At 31.6% G+C, this 23,180-nt stretch overlaps 1 long non-coding RNA gene across 1 annotated transcript; it reads right to left on the reverse strand.

The window, feature by feature from the left end:
• Window positions 1-10,914: 10,914 nt before the first annotated feature.
• Window positions 10,915-16,440, reverse strand: LOC110009976 (uncharacterized). Its single transcript, XR_002284888.3, has 4 exons — window positions 16,302-16,440; window positions 13,564-14,910; window positions 13,332-13,389; window positions 10,915-11,182 (listed from the first exon to the last, which is right to left on the reverse strand). It is a non-coding gene; the product is annotated as an uncharacterized LOC110009976 (long non-coding RNA).
• Window positions 16,441-23,180: the final 6,740 nt, after the last annotated feature.

The following is a 23,180-nucleotide window of genomic DNA, read 5'->3' on the forward strand; positions in this document are numbered from 1 at the left end:
AGCAACTGACCCCCATAATTCCCCTTCAACCAACCTCCATCTAAACACACTAACTTCCTCAAATAATACTTAAAGCATGCTTTAACGGATGTAGACAGATGTAAATCCCTTCAAAAACCCTAGAATCAACCTTAAACACTATTGAAGACCCTGGATTTTTCTTAAGGATTTCTGCCTTACAGTCATGAAGTCTTCCATATTGCAAACTTTCATCACTATTAAGCACAGACAATGCCTTTGGTCTAGCCCTCCATGCCTTAATCCTACCTATTGTGTACCCATGGTCTTTAATTCTAGAAATGAAATGGCTTACATCCCAATTTGGATTAACTCTAAACACCTCTAGGTACTCTTTCCCTAACCAAGTGGAGGTAACATGAAAATTTTTATGCACCTAGGCACATGTATGGGTAAGGTTTGTTGTCTTAATTTGGAATGTTTTATCAGTTTTAGACTTGTTATCAAACGAGCTAGCATACACTCTCCACCCACAACCCTTATTATAACATGAAGCCTCTACCTTTTCACCATAATTATTCTTGAAACAAACCAGAAACCTATTCCTAATCCCATATTGCCTGTAAGATTCTTTAAACTTATGTCTATTTTGAAATAGCATGCCAACTTTGATTGTAAGGTTTTGTATATCCTTTCTAGCATTAACGGTTGAAAACCTAGTTCTACCCTCATCCTTTGAATCAGATTCAGTTTGTAGCTCATCAGAGGGAGCATATTCTGAACTATCATCATCTATATCTACCCTTAAAGTGTTACCTAGATTTCCTGAGGAAAAACCTTCGCCACTGCCTCTAGGTCTGCCCTTTGGATTAGTTTGAGACTCTCTTTCTTGCATGACCTCATTGAAATCCTCATCTCCTTCCTTTTAGCCTATACTCATCATCCCTTAGCTCTCCAACCTCTTCCCTATCTTGACCCATCCTAGGCTGAACCTCAAACTCAGCCCCATCCTGACCATCAAATTCAACCCCATCTTCTTTTGCTAGAATTTCAATTGCATTTTTAGTAGCATTTTTTGCTTTTACACCCTCATTACCTACATTCTCAATTCCCTTATTTTCACTCACACTTCCACCAACTACAAACTCAAAGTTCTCATTAAGCACTAATGAGCCTAAGTCAATGATAACCACATTAGGCAACAAGAGATGTGTAAGATGGTTAGGCACATTTACATTTACATGTGGTTCCACATGACTACTACTCCCTTCACTCCTATTAACATTGTTGGGCGTCTTCCTATTAACCCTTTTCTTTGTACATGGGGGTCCACTACTATCTGGTATTTCTTTTATGATAACACCACTCCTCCTCCTTGCCACATTTAATACATATTCCAATTCATCTATTCCTAAGTGTTCTACATAAAGGTTTATAATCCCTACATCGCTACCATACAATGACATTTTATAAACGTCACTATCTTTCTCTAATACCCTCAACCCATCTACATAATATTGCCCTCCCTCTTTCCAATGATACCTAATGATGCCCTCAAAGCCCTTGCAGTAACTTGTCTAGCCTAAACAATGACATGGTGTCCACATTACACTTCTTTAGGGTGGTTACATTCCTATTAAAATAACCCCATTCACCCATCTCAACCCCGTAATCCACAATAATATCATAATTTAACTCCGCAAAACCTGTTCATAACAATTTCAATCACACCAAATACATTTAGTTACACAAATGTCATTTAATTAAGTGCATAACCATGGTATACTTCACAAAATACCCCCTTTAATTCACAACCACAAAAATAATAAACATTCTTAATTTTTAAAGCATTTCACCCAATAAAGAAAAGTAATAATAAACACTCTCAATTTTTAAAGCATTTCACCTAATAAAGAAAAGTAATAATAAATAGTAAACTTAACATTAAGTAAAAATTCATTGTAATAAACAGTAAGCTTAGCATTAATTAAAGGTAATGTAGTTCATTATATGAAATTAAAAATTCATTTCATTAATTATATTACACTTACCTATGCTCAATTACATAATATGAAAACTTAGCCATACTGTTTGAAAGCTTAGCATCTAGCATTTTTTGTTAAATTCTTTTTTAAAGTTATTATTATCAAATTCTTGTTTACAGTACATCTTGCATTTTTTGTTAAATTCTTTTTTAAACTTATTATTATCAAATTCTTTTTTAGCAGTGATTTGAGTAATTTCTAGATAGCTTAAAAAAATTATTGTTTGCTTTATATCTTAAGTTATCATGTTCATAAATTACAATTTGCATAATCCTAAAAAACATACATATATTCCTTACAAAACTACAAATTCATATGCTAACCAATTAGCCATTATTATACTGATGTATTTTGTACCATTATTTTGACTTATTTTCTAAAGAAACCATTTCTCATTTTTCACTAATTATCCATAGAATATTAATAAATTTATTTTAATAATAATAAAAGATTAAAATAATCCACAAGCTCAATAACATTCCATGTCAGCAAACATTTCATTTGACATTAACTTCCTACTGAATATTCTTGAGTTCAATAGCTAACTAATGTATTTAAGAGTTAAAGAATTATACTGAATATTTTAACTTTAAATCTTTGATTGGAGACGAAAATATTTATAGGAAATATTACATAGCAAGGAATATTATCTTTCTAAAAATACTTTTCATTTTAGCAAAAACAAAAAAACTCAATAATATTAATAGGACAACCATATTAAAGGAAAAAAGAAAATTAAATAAAATAAACAAAAATGATGACAAAAAAATGAAAAGATGCTATTGTCAATCAAAGAAGCTAGTCAACATTGGCTCGAAGGATATAGAGACAAGTGGGTTTTCACACTACAATTCTTGAATGTCTAGTTTTATAATGATTCAACTTGTACTCCTTGGGGTAGTATTTAGTGGTAATTTCAATATATAATATGAGAATAAATTCAGATTCTTTATAGGACAAATAGTACACATCAAAGAATAAATAAGTAGAATTTACTTTGAACCTTTATTGCATAAGCACAATGGATTCTACCACTGCCTTGCAATTAAATAACTACCTTAGTACACCCTTTACCCCACATCAATTTTTTTATATATTTTTTACCCTATTTAGAAATAAAGTGATGAAAACCCTAACTCTACATACTATTTAAAAAGCAATTTCCACTTAAATATTCTCAGATCCACACAAATGACAATAAAGGAACACTACATATGCATCTATGTGATTGAAAAACCCAGGCCATAAGCATATTATACTCCATATAAATCGAGGAAAAGAACAAGAATAGTACCGTCGGGTTTTGGGGCCATTCCCTGATGACAAAAGCCTCTATCTTCCTCTTCTATACCTTATTTTGTTCCCTTTTACTTTCTAAACCTCAATCGAAGTTGGGTAACGACATAAAGGTGTTTTTTTCTTAAAGGAAAATAATGGAGAGAAACGATTTGCTAAAGGGGAAAATGATGGGTCACCTTCGAAAAAGAAAGAGAAAACAAAAAGGAATAGTGAAGAGAACAATTGAAAACGAGCAGCAAAATTGAACGGGCAAGAGAGAAAGTGTTTCTTGCAAATTGGGAAGACAAGGTATATTGTCCCATTATTTGATGTGGCGAGTTTCTCTGTCCTATAAATTATTTGTTAGTGTCTAAATCAGACTTCACTCACCGTTAAATTGAACAGAAGTATTTTTGTGAAACACTACTTAAAGCTAATATATTTTTGCATAACAAATTAAATTCTAGGTATAATATTGAAATAGTGCCTATAGTTCAGGTATGCCTGGTGAAATTAAGCCACTTGGAGATGGATTCCGAAATATGCATGGCGTCGATTCCCAGAAACGTTACTTGATCATAGGTTGTCTTTATTGCCTCTAAAGACATACTTCCCGTAACTTAAATTTATCACCATCTTTTTTGCTACCCTGCACTGCTACTACTGCTGATAGTTCTCAATGTTGCAATTTTTGTCTTATTCTCTAATGGTCATTATATTTTTCTCTTCCTAACTTATGTTCTTTTATCATATGCAATTTCTTGGCCAAATCTTCAAAGAATATTGAATTTACGCATTTGGCTTCGAATCATTTTTATTTCAACATCATTTGCATACAAATTTGTATTATGCTCCAAATTGTCATCAGTTTTAACTTTAATTTATGATTCAAAAATGGGATCCTGGAAAACATTTGATAATCTTAAGCCAATTCTAAGTAACAATTGTCAGCAAGAAGGTGTGTTTTTTAATGGGTCATTGAACTTTACTACAATAGAGCCATTTTAAATAGTTTTCCTTGATTTGGAGAAAGGAGTGGAAGAGATTTACCAAATTGATTTAGTTGAGTCATGATATATTAAACTCTTTTTTGTTGATTTATTTAATAAATAGTTCAATATATGGTATTTTCTTTGTAAATTATTTAAATATTCACTGTATTGCTTAATTTATGGTATTCTTTACAATTATGTTTTGGAATTCATTTTCTAGAATTTTTTAAGAGCTACGAACTTGCATATACTAAAGAGAGATGTGATTTAGATATAAAGAGAGTAGAAGGGCAGTAGAATCTGTGAAAGCTCAAGCAAAAATTGAGCTTTCAAAGGCTATTATAAAGCTAAGCAAATATGAGATATGAAAGGGTAGATTAAGCATGGAGAAAGCTGTAGATGCTTAAATTTTGCCCTAAAAAGACTCAGTGATGATAACATTTTCTTGTGATAAAATGAGTTTGAGATATCCGATGAGTTTGATTCTCTAACCATGATCCGAGTTTAAAAAATGCAACCTATCGAGCCATTTTCACATTTTCAGGACATTGAAATAGGGCCTGAAAACGGGTCTCGAATATGCCTGTGGCGCGTCCTCGTGCGCTCCCTCATTTTGCGTGCCACCCGATCTTATTTTGTGAAAATAGAACCCAGCCCATTTTTAGGGGACCACTACTGGCAGTTGCCACCTAAGCCCTAGAAATGGGTAACACCCCCCCCCCCCCCATTTGCCTATAAATAGAAGCATGGGGAATGGGTTGAGAGGAGGAGTTTTTGGTTGCCTAGCCAAACTCTTGCAATTTTGATTCTCAAAAACCTCTCAATCCAAATCCCTAGCAAGTGTTATTGATTTGGCATTAAGGGAGACTTTTTGTACGAAGAACTCCAGTGGTTTGACAGTCAATCTTCCTCAGAAACACAAATCAATCAAACTAATCTCGGACTATTGATCAAAGATTAAGGCTTATTGGGTATCTCTCACCATTTTCAATCAAATCTCAAATTTTTCTCCAAAACAAGGTAAATTGAGAGTCTAAACATTTTCTCCTCCTCTTTTCCTTTTTATTTGGGTGTTAAATCACCGTTCTTAAGTTTGATTGTGAGGAAAACCCATGATCAACCAAAAAGGGGATTTTCTAGGCATTAGTGGCGCTAGCCACACGCTGTGGTGCACGCCACAAGCATAGGCCTTGCGCCACTTCTTCCCATGAGGCTCTAGAATGCCTATTTTGAGTTCTCTAATCAAGGCAAGATCCATGCGCCACTTCCAGTGGAGCACGTACCTTCATTTCAAAAGCCAAACAACATAAAATCAATAACTATGCATGATTTAATGGAGTTAAGCCTTAAGCATTCTTGCTTAAAGAGCTGCATAAAACTCATTTTTGATCTGGATGGGCAAATAAATAATAAAACAAGATTGAGAGCAATGATTGGTGAATTTGTTCATCCTACAAGATGAACATGAAGACCATGAGCTTAAATTCTGTTTAATATTTTAAATTTTAGTCATTTAATTATTGTTCTTTAAATTCCAGCACTTTACATTTCAGTCCTTTTAATTGTTATGCACTTTATTTTAATGCTCTTTAGTTTATGTAAATCTAACACTTTAACTTTAGTATTAGAACATTCTAACATTAACATTCATCATTTGTGTCATTATTGAATGAATGTATGTCTTGTGTTTCTTAGATTGTTATTATTTTGTGATTGTTATTCTTCATGTTTGGATCATTGTTTTATTTATTATGTTAAGCTCAATGTAAAAGGTCGATCAGGTTTCTTGTTAAAGCTTGCTTGTAATAGATAGATTGGGTTTGAGAAATTTGGAGGGTTTAAGGTTAGATTGTATTTTAGGAAGGACTGTAACTCTTTTCTCCTCCCTCCTTCTTTGGATGATTTATTTTTATGCTTTATGTATGAAATTATTTGCTTGAATGACATGTTTTCTAAAAATTCATAAAAGGTTTTACATCTCAATTTTTAGTTAATTGCATTATTAGAATTATTGTGAATTAATGGAAAATAGGAAGCCGGTTTAACTGGGCGCAATGGGTGCCTAATACCTTCTCATCTCATACCTAACTCTTGGACCCTATCTATGGTTTAAAATTGGATTAGTCGATTCGAAAGAATCGGCTGATTTGAGAAATTTCCCTAGTAAGGGAGACGACTCTAAAATAAAACTCTTACCAAAGTAAGAGAACCTTTTCCGAGGATTAAATGGGTTTAATAAAAAGAAAACTATTTTACTAAATTAAATAAATCAAGGCCGTTCGTCTTTCCAATCTTTTGGGAAAAATCCGACGTCTTCAGCCTAGCGACTCCGTAGGGAATCGAACCCAGAATTTCTGGTTTTCGGTTTTGGATTTGAATGAGAGAGTTGACTCCAAAAGTTGTCCAATTATTCACCTTTTTTTAATAATGTTATTAACTCTAAATTGAGTATACTTTTCGTACTTATATATGTCATTCACGCATTTATCTCTTTTTTTATCTCCTTTCTACCCTAAACCCCTAAAGGTGATTTGGGCATTATGGTCCTCTCACCCTAGTCGACTGTTTGGATCCGCCACTAATATACACTACCTATAAGTTAAGTACCATTTGTTATATCAAAAGAATTGGCACAGTTTGTTATCACCATTACGTTTAGATCCAAGCCAAATAGGAGGAAACAACCAATTCTCACTTATGAAACCTAAGACTTAATAAACCCGACCAAAGCTCATGTAATTGACCCTAGAAAAGGCTTATCAACTTTTGCTTGAAACCAAACAAGTACAAACTGAAGCCATGACTCTTCTAAGGCGTGGAGACACGCTTCACATTCATGCGCAAATCGCCTCATGGAAATAGGGGATTAGAGGATGCTAGACCATATCAAAGGTCCTAGGCTTGAGTAGTAAAAAAAAAAAAAAAGAGAGTATAAATACCTTGATAGGGTCAAATGAGGTTATTGTAAGAAGTCAACATTTGGAGTAATATATGAAGCTATATATTTTGAGCCAAATATTTTCAATGTCTCGAGAAAAATCGAAAATCATGAAAAAGACCAAAAATTGAAAAAATCAAAAAGAGAGAAATATTGATTGTATATAAAAGACCCTGCTCAAACATTATCACTGTTTGCGGCAAAAAGAAAGGAATTCAAAATATATATATATATAAAGTAAAGAAAAAGAAGGGGACGTTCTAAATATTTGGCTGCAAAATAAAGGCCCGTTTTGATTCTTGTAATTTTCAAAAAGCCTTTCTTCAATCTCCATTTTGAACGGTCCTGATTGAATCATGATAGAATATAATATTAGTTGCATTACACGACGATGTATTGCGTGATTGCATTTTGCGTGACATTTCCATCTTCATGCATTCATGCATACATGCATCATATCTAACCTTGTAGCCACCGAAGCTCCGCACAAGATGCCAAAGCCCTCGAAGCTCAGAATTCTAGTTGGTTATGGCCAATGCAAAAAATAGAGAAAAAAAGACAAAAAAAAAAAAAAAGAAAGGAAAAGCAAAAGAAAAGAAGCGAAAAAAAGCTTGAGGTGCCGAAAGGAGCCGGGGGAGAGGAAGTCACCCCCAATGAAGAAGTCGACTATAAAGAAAGCATTGACGAGGTGATCGCGATCCTGCACATTAGTTTGATAATAAGATCTCCAAAAAGGGAGCTTCGAGTAGGATGGTTCCCTTTTCCTGATGTTTCTACATTCGATGCTGATTGTAAATAAATTTCTCTGTTATTCAATAAAGTGCATTTTAATTTTGCTTACCTGTTTGACTTCTTTCCTAACAATTCTACTCATCCTAGTAAACAAGCTCATGCACATTTTTTTAACATAAACTCATCACGCATGCTTGAATTTAATATTAACACGAAATAGAATTTGTTGATTGGGCCAAAACCAAACGCAAGAATTAAACATGGAATTTCAAAACTTGTTCATAGGTATGAAAAGAAGCCTTCATAAAGAGCTACGAGGATATGCTGGGTATTGACAGATCTAAAGATGAACACATCAGTCCACTGTATCTTAGGTCCCAACTAATGAAACATAAGAAAAGAAGATTGAGACCGAAATGGGCCAAAAGATTAAATAGGAAGTGGCCAAGTTGAGTAACACTGAATTTCCAAGAAGTGATTTACTACCTTGATTGGCTAGCCAAACATCATGGCAATTCCCAAGAAGAATGGACGAGTAAGAATATAGAGATCTAAACGAAGCATCACCTAGAGATGATCAACCATGGTTCCGTGATATCCTGTAGTGAATGACCAAAATAATTTATCCCGAATCAGCTATTAGAGATGACAAACGAGACAAAACAATGCTTGACATTGCAATTCACAGTCTGGGACAGTCAGTTGTGTTGGCTCATAATATTTTATGCAGAATACATATGGAAAGTAATAAATAAACAAGGCAAGTCCTACAAATCCAAAGATTATGAAGATATTCGAAGACCCTAGTGGTTAGATTTTTAGGATTCATTGTAGGATAGAGAGAACATTCAATTATAAACACAAAAACCAATTTTCTCTCATCAAAATTATTTTTCGAAAATAGTTCTTCAAAATAAATCTTTTCGTTCTTTTTTTCGTTAAAAATTGTTTTTCGAATTCTCTTAAGATTCGAAATATTCGAATTACCTAAATTAAAGAGACTTTGTCTCTAACAATTTTGGTAATAAGAATAAATCGAATAAAGATCTTATGCCCCTCATTTTTGGAAACAAAACCTTTTTGAAGATCTAAGAATCTTGATTTATCTTCTTACCTAAAACGAAGAAAGATCTTATTTTAATTCGTTTTAGTAAGTAAAATCTTTTCGGAAAATATTTATTCAAGTATTTACTTTTGAAAATCTTTATTTTAAGGAAAGAAAGATTGTTTCTTATTTTCTTACTAAAAAGATAGAATATTAACTCAAAAGATTTTGGTAACAAGGATTTCCATATCTTCTAAATAAGGAAGGTCAATATTCTGATTTGAAAAAGAGATTTTCACTTTCTAAAAATGAGAGTCACAGACCTCTCTATAAAAAGGCGTTTTCATTCTTGAAAAATGTGGAAGAAAGAGTTTTCGTTTTAAGAGTATTCATCCAGTGATCATATCTTTTATCTCTCAAACTTACTCTTTACCCCCTTATTTCTTTTCATCTTTATACTTTACGTTTTATGTTTAAAAGAGAAAAGAAATTTTCTATAACAACTTCTTTCGAAAAACAGTTCTATTTTCTAAACGATTTTCTAATCTGAAAAATTGTTTTTCCTATGCTCATATTTGCATTTCTGTCTGTCTATTTAGATTCTGTAATCTTTAGTAGACAAGTTTCTATTTGATAAACATTTGTGTCATAGCTTAGGTGAGAAGCTATCGTGAAAGAGGTTATCAAGCGACCTTCTCCATGAGAGAGATTTTAATGTCTTGAATTGAATTTTTGTACTTTGCCAAAAACAGAAAGGGTTGAGGTTAACTAGGACCTTTGGAAAATCTAGTGGGATAAAGGGTAGATCTAGGTGTTGATTTATTGCCTTGTACTGTTGGTTTGTCTCTTGCCCTTGAAAAGAGATAACATAGTTGGGCACCATAGTAAACCTAAGTATAAGTAAGCGACATTTTAAGTGGGTGATCTAGTGTTCCTTAATGTATCTCCTAGAAGAGTGTCCTTCATTTTGGTAAGAAAGGGCAGCTAGCTCCTAGATACATAGGGCCTTACCCAATAATTGTTAAGATTGGAGAAGTAGCTTACCAAATGGACTTACCTAATGAGTTTTCTCATGTTTGTCTAGTTTTCCATGTATCTATGCCAAGGAAGTATATTCCCAATCCATCTTATGAATTAGAGCCACAAGAAATCCAAATGAATGAAGAATTAACATATGAGAAAGTGCCAGTTTGGATTCTCAACTTTTAAAGTCGTAAACTTCGATATAAAGAGATTTATATGGTCAAAGTCTTATGGAGGAACCATTTTATGGGAGAGTGCACATGGCAAGTTGTAAACGAAATGCAAAAAGAAATACCCCTATTTTTTCCTTTTGCATAAAAGACTCTTATCTTGTGGTAATTGAAATCGAATTATCTTTCTTTTAAGGATAATTATCTTTCTTCTTATTACCCGTGCATACTCTTTGTTTAATACATTTTTGCATAGTTTTTAAATTGGAGGTATAGACGGTTAAATTTTGCCCTTAAAAGATTCAGTGATGATACACCATTGTTTTTATAGGATTCCCGAACGCCCTGGTTTTTTGGACCGATTGTCTATGGCTAAGATTACTGATGTGTTTAACCACTTTTAACTTTTCGGGTTACTAGACGTTTTGCCACAAAACGAGGCCTGGGAAGCACGTCGGGTTCGCCTAGCACACTTCCTGGCATGGTTAATACTTAACAATTTGAAAATATTTCTTTTAGTTTTACTAAAATGACTTAGAAAAATTTTCGAAGAAATCCTATGGAAAAAACTGCAAGAGTTTCCCCTATATATCCAGTATCAAGAAAACATAGAAAACATTTAAAGCACTTCTATAATTCAACCACAACTCAATATCATTTTCAAAATTTTTCTCCCAACATAACTATACATTCTCAACCTATCATCCAAAACATCTCATAAAAACTCAACAAGGATAATAAATCAGTTCCTTTTTAATTGAAAGCATTTAAGATATTCATTACATATCATAAAAAATATTCTGACTTTGAAAATAAACTATTGTTCCAAATATTTAGTTCATAACATTTTGACTTAATAAAAAATTTTAGTGCTTTACATGCCGCTAGATTTTTCTAAAGACTGAAATAAAAGAGACACTATTGAAAACTGACTGTAGCAGAATAAAGGGCCTTTGAATAGTCTGATGCTCGCTGTTGATCGCCTACCCCAAATCAGCAACCTGTGCGTGATAAGTCAACGCGCTAAGCATAAAGCTTAATCGTGCTTATTTTCCATTTATAGTTGGGAAATACATATAACCAATCATAATAATATATATTTTTATACACAACATTTTACTCAAAGTGAGACAGCATAATCATGATATAACATATTTCAGATGTATAATATCAAATATTCATAGTCAACATGCTTAATTAAATTCAATAATCATGCATCACTAAATCAGACATATTTAATCATGATATCATATAAATCAGCATATGTTCATAAAAAAACAACATAATTATTTTTTTAATTAATTTATGAATACTATATTTTTAATTAGGCCTTTAGCATACTTAGAAGAATCAAATAACAAATAGAGAATTTCATAATAAACATAGGGCTCGAAAGCCTATATAACACCATACGACTCGTTGGTCGGAATTAAATGGCCATATCCAGAAAATGGAATTCGTTAGCCCCTATAAAATTGGAGTTCATTAGCTCCTATAAAATGGGGTTCGTTAGTCCCTATAAGACACTGTATATCACATATAGACAATACTGTATTCCTATGACATGCCATACCTCTATAAAAATATTGACTCAACCAAGTAGACCAAGGCCGATAAAATATTTATTATAATTCATACATATTAGTGTTCATAGATAAAATGTCCAGTTTCATAATTACACTGGAATATTTTATTACATTCTGAAAAATATTCTCTTTTATAAATTCTATTTATTCGCAAAATCATACTTTTCCATACTAAATATCCTATCATAAATTCATTTTCATAAATAACTCAAATCACATAACCATACTTAATTAATCATAATTCTTATATAATTGCATAAATCCATAACATATATTCAATAAGAATATTTTATCTCATAAAATATTCTACCATAGCACATAAATTCATGTCATCCAATTAAATTCATAAGCATAGCATATTTTCATATAATCATTCATAATTCACTAATAGGCACAATTCCCAATACCATGGCACAATTCTTGATGCACTAATTTTTAACATATTATATCACCACCTAATTAATCTATATTTCACTTATTTCTAATATTCTCCTAATTGGGATTTAAGTGGATCAATTAATTAATTGATCTCATAGGATTCTTAAACTCAATATTTCTTTAGCTTCCTAAATTATACTAATTAGCTACCTAATTGATTTAGTAGTCATAAAATCCCATTATTTTTATTATTCCTATTATTTACCAATTAAGTACCTAATTAAGCTAGATGTCATCAATCAACTACCTATCCACTTAATTAAATTGCTCCTAACCAATTAATTTATTACTACTATTTAATTATCACTAATCCTAATTAATCATCATCTTAATTAAGGACAAATTACAATTTAATCCTTAAGGTCCTTATTAATTATAAATGGATCCCACTTGGAATAAATAAACTAATGGAATGTTAAATTATCCATAGTCCATAATTAATCCTTTTCAAGGGTCCAATTTATAATTATAGTCCTCAATTAGTCCAAATTGCTCTTTAGTCCATAATTAGTGTAAATTCATATTTTATTCATTGGTTTAGGTCCTTAAAGTCTTCCTTTTGCCCAAATACTCCACAAGCTTAGGGAATTTTCCTTTTAGTCCTTGAAATATGTTCCAAATAGTCCTCAACACATGTTAAAGTTGCACATTAGTCCTTCCATGGTTTGGCCCACTATAGTTAGTGCACTAGACATACATTAAATCAAATCAACTTTTCATAATCATCATTAAACATCATATAATGAAGATTAAATATTTAATTTGATGAACTAAACATCAAATTATAAAAACATAGCCATGAGATTCTTACAAGCATGAGAAATGGCTCAAATCATCACCAATTCACATCAAATTTCATACATAGCATCCTTAACACTTATATTCAAGAAATATAACATCAAAACATAATTTTTAGCCATTTATTTTAGAGGGACAGCAGCTATATATTCTGTCCAATTTTAAAATGCATGAACAGATCATCAAATAAAGCATTTAAGGCATAAAAGTGAAAGCATACACAAAGATCATGGCATTTAATGGAAGAAAAACACATTTACACATATAAATCTTAAGAAATCATGTACAAACATCCTGAATATATTTAAAATGAGAATAAAGCACTAACCTTAAAATTTACTAACTCTCCACCACCTCTTTTCCTATTGATTTAGATGATTTGCCTCCTAAATGAAAGAAAAAACTTATTTTTTAACATCTAAGCATGAACATAAATTTTGAAGGTATATATATATATATATACACACACACACAAAATGTATGGATCTAGCCTTAGTTTAAAAATAAAAAGAGAAGAAATAGATAGAAAAGAAGTAGTAACATAAAAGAATGATTTTTACCCGGAAAGTTTAGATTTTCTTAAAAGAAAATATACTATCTTAAAGATCTTGAAGAGGGGAATAACATATTATATTTCGGTGAGGAGGAGATGAGATTTGAGTGGTATTTTAGGCCTTAGAATTTTTGGCCATAAGGGTTCTTAAGTGTTAGTAAGATTAATTGAGGAAGAAGAAGAAGCAAGGAAGAAGGAGATGAGAGGAGGGTGATATGGCTGGGGAAATAAAATATTTTCTCTTGATTTAGTGGAGTGTGTGTGTTGGAATTGCTTGAGGGGGAGAGTTTTCTTTAATTTTCTCATAGGAGATGTTATTGTGTGGTAAGGTGCACCTTAAGCACTAAAATTCTATTGGTTGATGAGATTGCAATATGATAGAATAGGTGATGTGGAGATTTTATTTAGATAAGATGTTTATGTGGCATTCTAGAAAAAATGAGAGATAAGATCAGTTGGATTTGTCTTGTAGTGGCATAAAAAGTAGTTTGCATTTAGCTTATTTTGTCTTTATTATAGAATATTTTTTGCAAAATTATTTTTCTCTTTTAAATTTAAGGCTAGAATCATATATAAACACATCCATTGCATATTGCGTAATAATTAATTGACATACTAATATTACACTATATTTTCAAAACACAGTCTCATGACACTGTAAATTACTAAAATACCCTTATGACACTGAAATTTACCTGAATCATTATAAATCATCCACAATCATAATTAAACATATTTAATGCATAATTAGACTCTAAAAATAATTTAATGCATGCTTATGACATTTTATGAAAATGTGGATGTGACAGAGAGTGTAAAGGTTTAGTATAAAATTGTGTATTTGAGAACTTTTAATAGCTTATTTTATGGATAATATTGATTATGCATGTGAGTTATGGAATAATTGGACTCAGAAGTGATCTTGAGAAGTATGAATTGATGGCTTTTAAGTAGTTATGAGAGGTTTAAGTTCGGATGTTTTAGAAGTGTTTTAATGATCGATTTATAGTTTGGTAATATTAAGATTACAGGGAGATTCTTCCAGTTTTTTTTTTTTTTTTTTTTTTTTTTTTTTTTTTTTTTTTTTTTTTTTTTTTGCAGGAATTTCTGTACAATACTATTTGCATTTTAGAGTATTAATTTGTAAGCTCGAATCATATGACATATAAGTTATAGTATCAGTATCTTTAGCATACTTATGTCATCCTTAGCTCGATTTATACATAGACCAGATAGAGGGTGTTATATTTTTATTCTTGCGTCTCATTTTGCTCAAGTGTGCACCTTTGTCTCATGCCTTGCTCCTAGGCTCCAAGAGCTATTAGTGCCTTAGTTCACCTTGCGCCTTTAATTACTATCAGCAAAGCAAGAAAATTTTATTGCTGTGCTAAAAATAATTATTTCATAAAATATATAAACTCTAAATTGTCATAAAACTCCATAAATTATATAAGATAAAAGATAATATAAATATAGATATGTAGCTACATGATTATTTAAGTTGTGCTTTCTGCTCCTTCATTGAATAAAGAAAAAATTATAGTATGATCCCTGTGGTTTGTGAAATATAACTAGTCTATCCTTGTCTTTCAAGAAATAGACTAAAATGTCCTTATAGATTATTTTTGTCAGACTATAAGGTCCTTTCATCCAATTTTTGACTTTTTTCCATCAAGTGCCTTATGAAATGACAAAAATACCTATTTTATTTTTAAAAACACGGGGACGGACTAGTTGTATTTTTCAAACCATAGGGACTGTACTGTAATTTTTCTAGTATAGTATTTTAGTACCTCTGTTTTGACCTCTATATTTTCTTGTTGACTTAATATAAAATATGCAAAACTTGGACAGAATGACCTAATAATGTAACCAAAGCAAAATACAGAGACAAATTAATATATTTTAAAAAAGACAGGGATGAACTAGTTGTATTTCACAAACCACATGAATAGTACCGTAATTTTTCCTTTAATAAAAACCATCTATAATCTTGTCAGCTATAAACTTTTCATCAATTTCTCTTTCAATGAACATAATCAAAGAATCTTTAACGAATCATCTTCCACCATATTATGATGTCTTATCTTGATAACTAAAAGAATAATTCATGAACTACAGCACAACCATTTTAGAATATTGATTATGTGCTCAAGTATCCGAACACCATGAACAAGATATTCTAATTTATTTGTTCAAATTGAAAAGCGAAGCTCTTAAGCACATTCTTATATTATTAATGGAAAACAATACCAAGGACTTCTGACTGTATATTTTTATAATTACAAGCAATATCCATTGACAATTTTCTTCTCTTTAAACCCTATATGCTTGTGATATATCAAAATGGCTTTAGTAGGTCAAACTTTAATTACAACAATAACACGAAGCAATAGGGAAAACGGTCTTTATAAGCACAATCTAACAAAAATTAATTGAAAAGTTTGCAGTTCATAAAATACATATATTCATAATAGGATTGCATCCTAAAATAGTCCCAAAGATAAAAATCAACAATAAATAAAGCTTTGTAAAGTCTATTTTTTGCAATTGTTCTAATTACTACAATTAAAATTTTCCAAAATCTTCCTTACAATTTAATTAACTAAATTTATAGTCTCTTAACAATCCTTCTCGCAAACGTAAACAAAAAAGATTACCAAATACCCATGGATTGTTTCAGCAAAAGGAGTAAAAAATACTCAAATAAAAATCCATTAAAACAAAAACAAATAAAAAAAATACCTTTAATTTGCAACCGAAAATTTGAGATTTAGGACCACTGATTCTTCCGCTTATTTTGAAATTTTTTGACAAGGAAGCCATGAGAGAGAGAGAGAGAGAGAGAGAGAGAGAGAGAGTAAAGAGGAAAAGAAAAGAAGATATTTTTATGCTTAGGAAGTGAGTTTATTAAGTATATTCAAACGTTAACTTTTGGCTCTACTAATTAGATTAATTAGAACTTTAACGTTTGACTTTTATGACCACAAATTACATTTTGTCTAGTGAAATAAAGGGGCCAAGCATCATCTGACCCGCTCCCTCTACCCCTAGTCACAAATCACATTAGAATACATTAAACTTATAGTAATGCCATAGATCACACAAATATTACTCAAGAATTTACTTAATTTGACAAACTAAATTATAAAAATCAAAGTTATATTAACTTATTGAAATCTTATAATTGTTGAAAATATTTTAGAGATAATTATTAGGATAAAAAATATTCACTTTCCTATTTAGCTAGTTTCCTATTCTAGGGTGATCTTTGTGTATAAAATAGCTAGTATAGAGGTTACAAATCAACATATAAAAATACAAATTGTCTCTTAATTTCTTTTTTAACATGGTATCAGAGCCTATCCATCTATCATCGGCAAAGGAAACCACCATTAGGAACAAACTTGGTTAGGTTAAGCTACTGACAATACCTTATAGGAGGCCAGTGAAGTGTCATTACCCATCTCAAATGGAAGCCAACCATCGATCGAACTGTCTGTAGAAAATCATCAATGTTCAGTGAGGTGCTTGGCTTGAACTGCCACCACAAGTTTCTTTAGCTCAACCACATGCCAGCACGTGACACTATTTTCGAGCACCTTTACGGCTACGACCTTGACGAGCTTCCCTTAGTGTTTTGCCTCTAGTTAGTTTGGTATTTTAGCCTGGTTCTTACTTTCGTTTTGTAATTTTTTTTTTATTTTTATTGGATGTTGTTCTTTTATTATTTCTAGTTGTTGTCATTTTATTCTCTATTCTTCCTTCTGTTGATCACTTCAATTGGTATTAAATGATGGGTGATGAAGTAAAGCATACAACTGAGACAAAAATGGTTTTTCCCTCACTTCAGATTATTCTGTAAAATTAGATGGAACAAATTATCTTATTACTTGGTCTTAATCTTGTTATTATCCTTTGAGGTTAGAGGTTTGTTGGCTTATCTTGATGGTGGGAAGGAAAAAATAGACTTAACAAATTTGGGCTTCAACAAATGGAATCTGAAAATTATCTTATTATGTGTTTCTAATAAACTCTATGCAATTAGCCATTACACGAGGTTATTTGCTTCTTGATATTATTAAAACTAGGCTTGGCCACGGTTCCGGAACCGAACCGAAAAGGTCCGGTTCCGGTTCTGGTTTGGAGCCGTCTGGTTCCGGTTCCAATCCGGTTACAAAAACGACGGTTCCGATCGATTTTCCGGCGAATCGCATAATTTTAAATTTTAAATTTTGAAGACCGGTTTAAAAAAATATTATTTGAACATAAAAAATTAAAAAATACACCTAAAAAATTTTAAATTTTGAAGACCGGTTTAAAAAAAAATTATTTGAACATAAAAAATTAAAAAATACACCTAAAAAATTAAAAAATACTTCAATTAAATTTATTTTTTTAAAGACTTGAACTGTTGAACATAATTATTTTTAAAAAAAAAATTTCAACCGAATTTTTTTTTTTAAAGTTTGAACATAATTTAAAAAAAAAAAGGGCTTGAACTTAATTTTTTTTTTTGTTTTAAAAAAAAATTACGTTGCCTACGTATCCTCTTGGAGTTTAGAAGAATCAAAACCCACGTAGTTCTTACTTACCTTATACCAATTTCACCCCTTTTACCTTAATCGCTATTTGTACCACCGGTTGATGTTCCCGTTGAGGACCCATCGTATAAATCATATAAATCTTCATTTTCTTTTGGATTTTCTTGGGCTCTTAGTTCGGCCTTGGTCCAATCATCTACGCATGCTTGTGATTCTAATGAATCGGGTGTCATACGAGATCGTGTTTCATCAAGTATGTTTCCTCCTTAACTAAAAGCTTGTTCAACCGCAACAGTGGAGATCGGAGCTGCTAAAATTTGTTTTGCAAGTAAAGAAAGAATAGGAAAAGTATTTGCGTGACGACTTCACCAATCTAAAATTGAAAAATCAGTATCTGCATAATCATCACCAAACTCAAAAGAAGTTGTTAGATAATTATCAAATTTAGAAATAGAACTGGATTCCCTTGTTCTTTTTTGTCTTTGTAGTAAAACTTGTTGAGCAACACCAACACCACTTACCCTTTGTGTTGGAAATTGTTGAATATTAGATTGAGAAGAAGTAGAAGTAGAAGTAGATGAACTAGAAACTTGAACAAATTCATTATATAATTGCATAATATTTTGTTTAACTTCATGCATTACTACATTTATATTAACATTATCTTCTACATCAAGATTTAATACATCATAATAAATAGTCAAATAATCACATAAAACATCCATTCTACATCTAGGATCAAATACAATAGCAACAAGATAAAGAGGTGGTATATTTTTAAAATAAGATAACCATTTTTTTTTCATTGAAAAAAATACAATCTTTTAATAAATCATCATTTTGAAATTCTTGGAGTGCAGTAACAATATTAATACACATAGGTAAAAATAAATGAGATGTAGGATAATAAACCCCACTAAATTTATAGGTAGCATCATTAAAAATTTTTAAAATATCTAAAATTTTTGCACAAATCTCCAAATTTTGTGGATATAAATTAATATCCTCAATATTATTAGTAACAAAAAAGCATAATAATTTTTTATAAGAAAAATACTCATTTAGTAATTCATATGTTGAATTCCAACGAGTTGGGACATCCCTTGGAAAACGTTTTGGTCTTTTATTATTTTCTTTACAAAATTTAGCCCAACTTTTCATCACTTGGGGATGTGTCCATAAATATGAAATAGCTTTTTTAATTGGAGAAATAAAACATTCAAGAATTTTTAAACCATCTTGTACACATAAATTTAAAACATGGCATGCACATCTTATATGAAAAAATTTTCCACCAATATTTGGTTCACAAATTTTTTTAAGTTCAATAATTGATCTAGTATTTGCAGAAGCATTATCAAATGAAATTGAAAAAAATTTTTTTGTCAACTTATATTCATCTAAAATTGAAATAATTACTCTATAAATATTATTTGCAGTATGTTTATCATCAAAAACACGAAAACCAATAATTCTTTTTTGAATTTTCCAATCATCATCAATCCAATGACATGTAATACCCATATAAGAATGCATTTGTCAATGATCACTCCAAACATCACAACAAATTGAAACACGAATTTTCATTTGAGAAAATAAAAACTCTAACTCTTTTTTTCCTTTATTATATAAAGAAATAATAGTTCTTTTTACAGTATTTTTTGGTACTCTTTTAGCAGAAGGATTTAAAACTTTTTGACAATAATTATTAAAACCTACTTTTTCACCAAAACTAAAAGATAAATGTTCCATAGAAATCATTTTTGCTAATTCTTCTTTTTGTATTTTTTCAGAATATTTAAATAAAGAAAGGTTAGAAGCATACCCGGAAATTTGTGTTTGAGACCGATCAACTCCTATTTTTGTTGGATGTTTTGTCTCCAAATGCTTCCAAAATGATCCATAGCCGCCTGCTTGTTTAAATTTATAAGATTTTTCACAATAATTGCAAATTACATCGTACATTTTCTCACCTTTGAATTTTTTTGTGAAATGAATGGAGAATATGTCGGAACTTTGTCTTGCTCTTGTAACAATTTGTGCTCGTTGCTCTTGCTCTTGCTCTTCATCTTCTTGTAATTGCTCATTAAATTCGGATTCTTGAGTTGGAATATCCAAATTTTCATTTTGATAACCCTCAAAATTAAATTGGTCGGGAATCATATCATATATGTCGTTTGTAGGGATAGATGATTCTCCAATCTTTCCCTTGCCCTTACCCGAATTTGAGTTTCCTCCACTTGCCATTATATGATAATAAGATATAATTTGGAAAATTGAATAAAAAAAATTAGAGACAATAATAACTTAATAAGAGAGATTGTAGAGTAGAGAAGAATAAATGAATAATATAGAGTAGAGTGTAGTATATTGTAGAGAGAGTAAGTAGAGAGTGTAGTATATTGTAGAGAGAGTAAGTAGAGAGAGTTGAGATTTTTTTGTAATGACTTTGTAAATAAATGAGGTATTTATAATAAATCCAAAAATTCATTTTTCCAAAAATACCCTTGAAACTAGTCGTTATGTAGCCGTTTATGGCTGTTGGGAGGGGTAATTAAGAGATTTCACAACAAAATTAAAAAAAAAAAAATCAGGTCTGACAGTTACAACGGCTAGAACCGCCGGTTCGAACGCTGTTGGGAGGGGTAATTAAGAGATTTCACAACAAAATTTTAAAAAAAAAAATCAGGTCTGACAGTTACAACGGCTAGAACCGCCGGTTCGAACCGGTTCGAATCGGCTGTTCTAACCGGCCTGAGAACCGGCGGTTCCAGCCCGGTTTCGACCGATTCTCTGGAACCGCCGGTTCTGGTTCCTAATTTTCTGGAACCGGAACCGAACCAAAATTTTTCGGTTCCGGTTCTGGTTCGTCCCGGTTCCGGTTCTCACAGTTTCGGTTACGGTTTCGGTCCGATTCGAACCGACGGTTCCGGTTCCCGGAACCGTAATTTGGCCATGCTTAATTAAAACTATATGGGATGTAGTTTCACAGACTTATTTTCAATCTAGAAACTATACTCAAATATATGAATTACAGAAAAAGGTTTATAAAAATAAATAGGGAGATTTGACCATTACTCAGTATTTCTCTAAATTCATTATGTTGTGGCAAGAAACAAATTATTACGAAGATTTTCAAAAAACCTGTTCTGCTGATGCAACCAAATTTCAGAGTTTGGTTAACATAAAATATGTGTAGGAATTTTTGGGAAGCCTAAATGATGAGTATGACTAGACCAAAGTTTAAGTTCTTAGGGGATAAGCATGTTAATAGAGCATGAATTATTGATAATTCTATATGGGGACAAGCATAGGTTTCTAAAGCTGGTTCTTTAGATAAGGATCAATTATATTATGACTACCATGGTAAGAACAGACATACTAAAGAAAATCATTGGAAATTACATGGAAATGCAACCAGAGGTGCGGAGGGAAACGTGCCAATTCTCCTATACCACAAGCCAACATCTCTAACATTAGAGCACTATTTGAGGAACCATCTACTCTTGGTATTCTTTTTTATATAAGGAAATTAAGTCCCTAAAGCCTCTATTGTCACAACTTGATTCTTCTTCAACTAAATTCTAATTTTATTAATTCAGGTAATATTTTTCTTGTTTTTCTTACCTAACTTGCAAAACCCTCATAGATTATAAATTCAGAAGCAAATAAACATATAATAAGCTCTTCCAAGCATTTTCTCACCTGCATTAAATATCGTTACATAGAAACAATCCGCATTGTGGATGACTCCTTAGTACCTATTGCTAGCACAGGTTCTACTAAATGTACTCCTAACATTAGCCTCTCTTTATTTTTCATATTCCTTGATTTTTCTATTAACCTCTTACCTATTAGTTTGATAATAAAAATACTTAATTGTAAAGAAACATTTTATCCTACTCATTGTGTATTTCAGGAACTAAACATAGGGAGAATGATTAGCATTGTAGCTTACGAGATGGATTAAATCTGTTGGATGACGTTTCTAGGCTTTCCAATCCTAGTACCAACCAAGCTTTACTAGAAGCATCTAGAAATCCTTTACGTAAGATTATTCAATATCATAGGACATAAGGACATCCCTCTTTTATATTTTAGAATGCCTATATCCCACTTTATTTAATCAATGTGATTTTGATTTATTAGTTTACGATGCTTGTTAACTTGCCAAATATACTAAGCATTCTTATTCCCCAATAAATAATAAAAGTTTGGTGTCTTTTGCTACTATTCATTCTGATAGTTGGGGTCCTATTAAAACTGCCTCTTTTATAGGTTATAGATGGTTTGTGACTTTTATTGATTATTTCACTAGTTTGACTTGAGTTTATTTGATGAAAGCCAAACATAAAATTTTTTTCGTGTTTTCAAAACTTCTATAAAATGATTTGTACTTAGTTTGATGTACAAGTTAAAATCCTAAGAATTGATTATGGTATTGAATACTTGATTGAAAAAATTTTGTACCTATTTAGATTCTAATAGTATTTTACATTAAACTAGTTATGTTAATACTAGTGATCAAAAGAGAGTAGTCGAAAAGAAGAATATGAACTTATTAGAAGTAGCTATGTCTCTTATGTTTAATATGAATATTCCTAAACTCTACTAGGGATGCTATTCCATCTGCTGCTTTTCTTATCAATTGTATGCCTCTTCGTACTTTAAACTTGTTGACGCGTGATTTTATGCCTCCACCTGACCCAATGATGATATGAGGACAAGGGGACGAGGTATCACGATAAACCAGAAGTGTTTGAACCAAAAATTGAATCAAACTGCCCAAAGGAGCCTGACCCGCGTTAGGGTTGCGTCACGCAGCTATTACCTGCGTGATGGCACTATTAGCTGCGTCACGCAGCTCTAACAGGGCTGACACCTCTGGCGCGCGCCCGTGCAACGGCCTGCACTGTTTATATGGATACGCGGCAACTGTACGAAAAGTAAGTCGCGTCACGCAGGTTTACGGGTGCATCACGCAACTTCTACCCGCGTGATGCGACTGCCCTGTTGCCCTACCATATAAATACAACATTTCACAGCAAAAAGGGGACTTTTGACACTTTCTCTTATTTTT

The sequence above is a fragment of the Jatropha curcas genome, chromosome 9 (genome assembly GCF_041381405.1).
Source record: "Jatropha curcas cultivar XTBG-Jc1 chromosome 9, XTBG_Jcur_1.0, whole genome shotgun sequence".
Lineage (NCBI taxonomy): Eukaryota > Viridiplantae > Streptophyta > Magnoliopsida > Malpighiales > Euphorbiaceae > Jatropha > Jatropha curcas.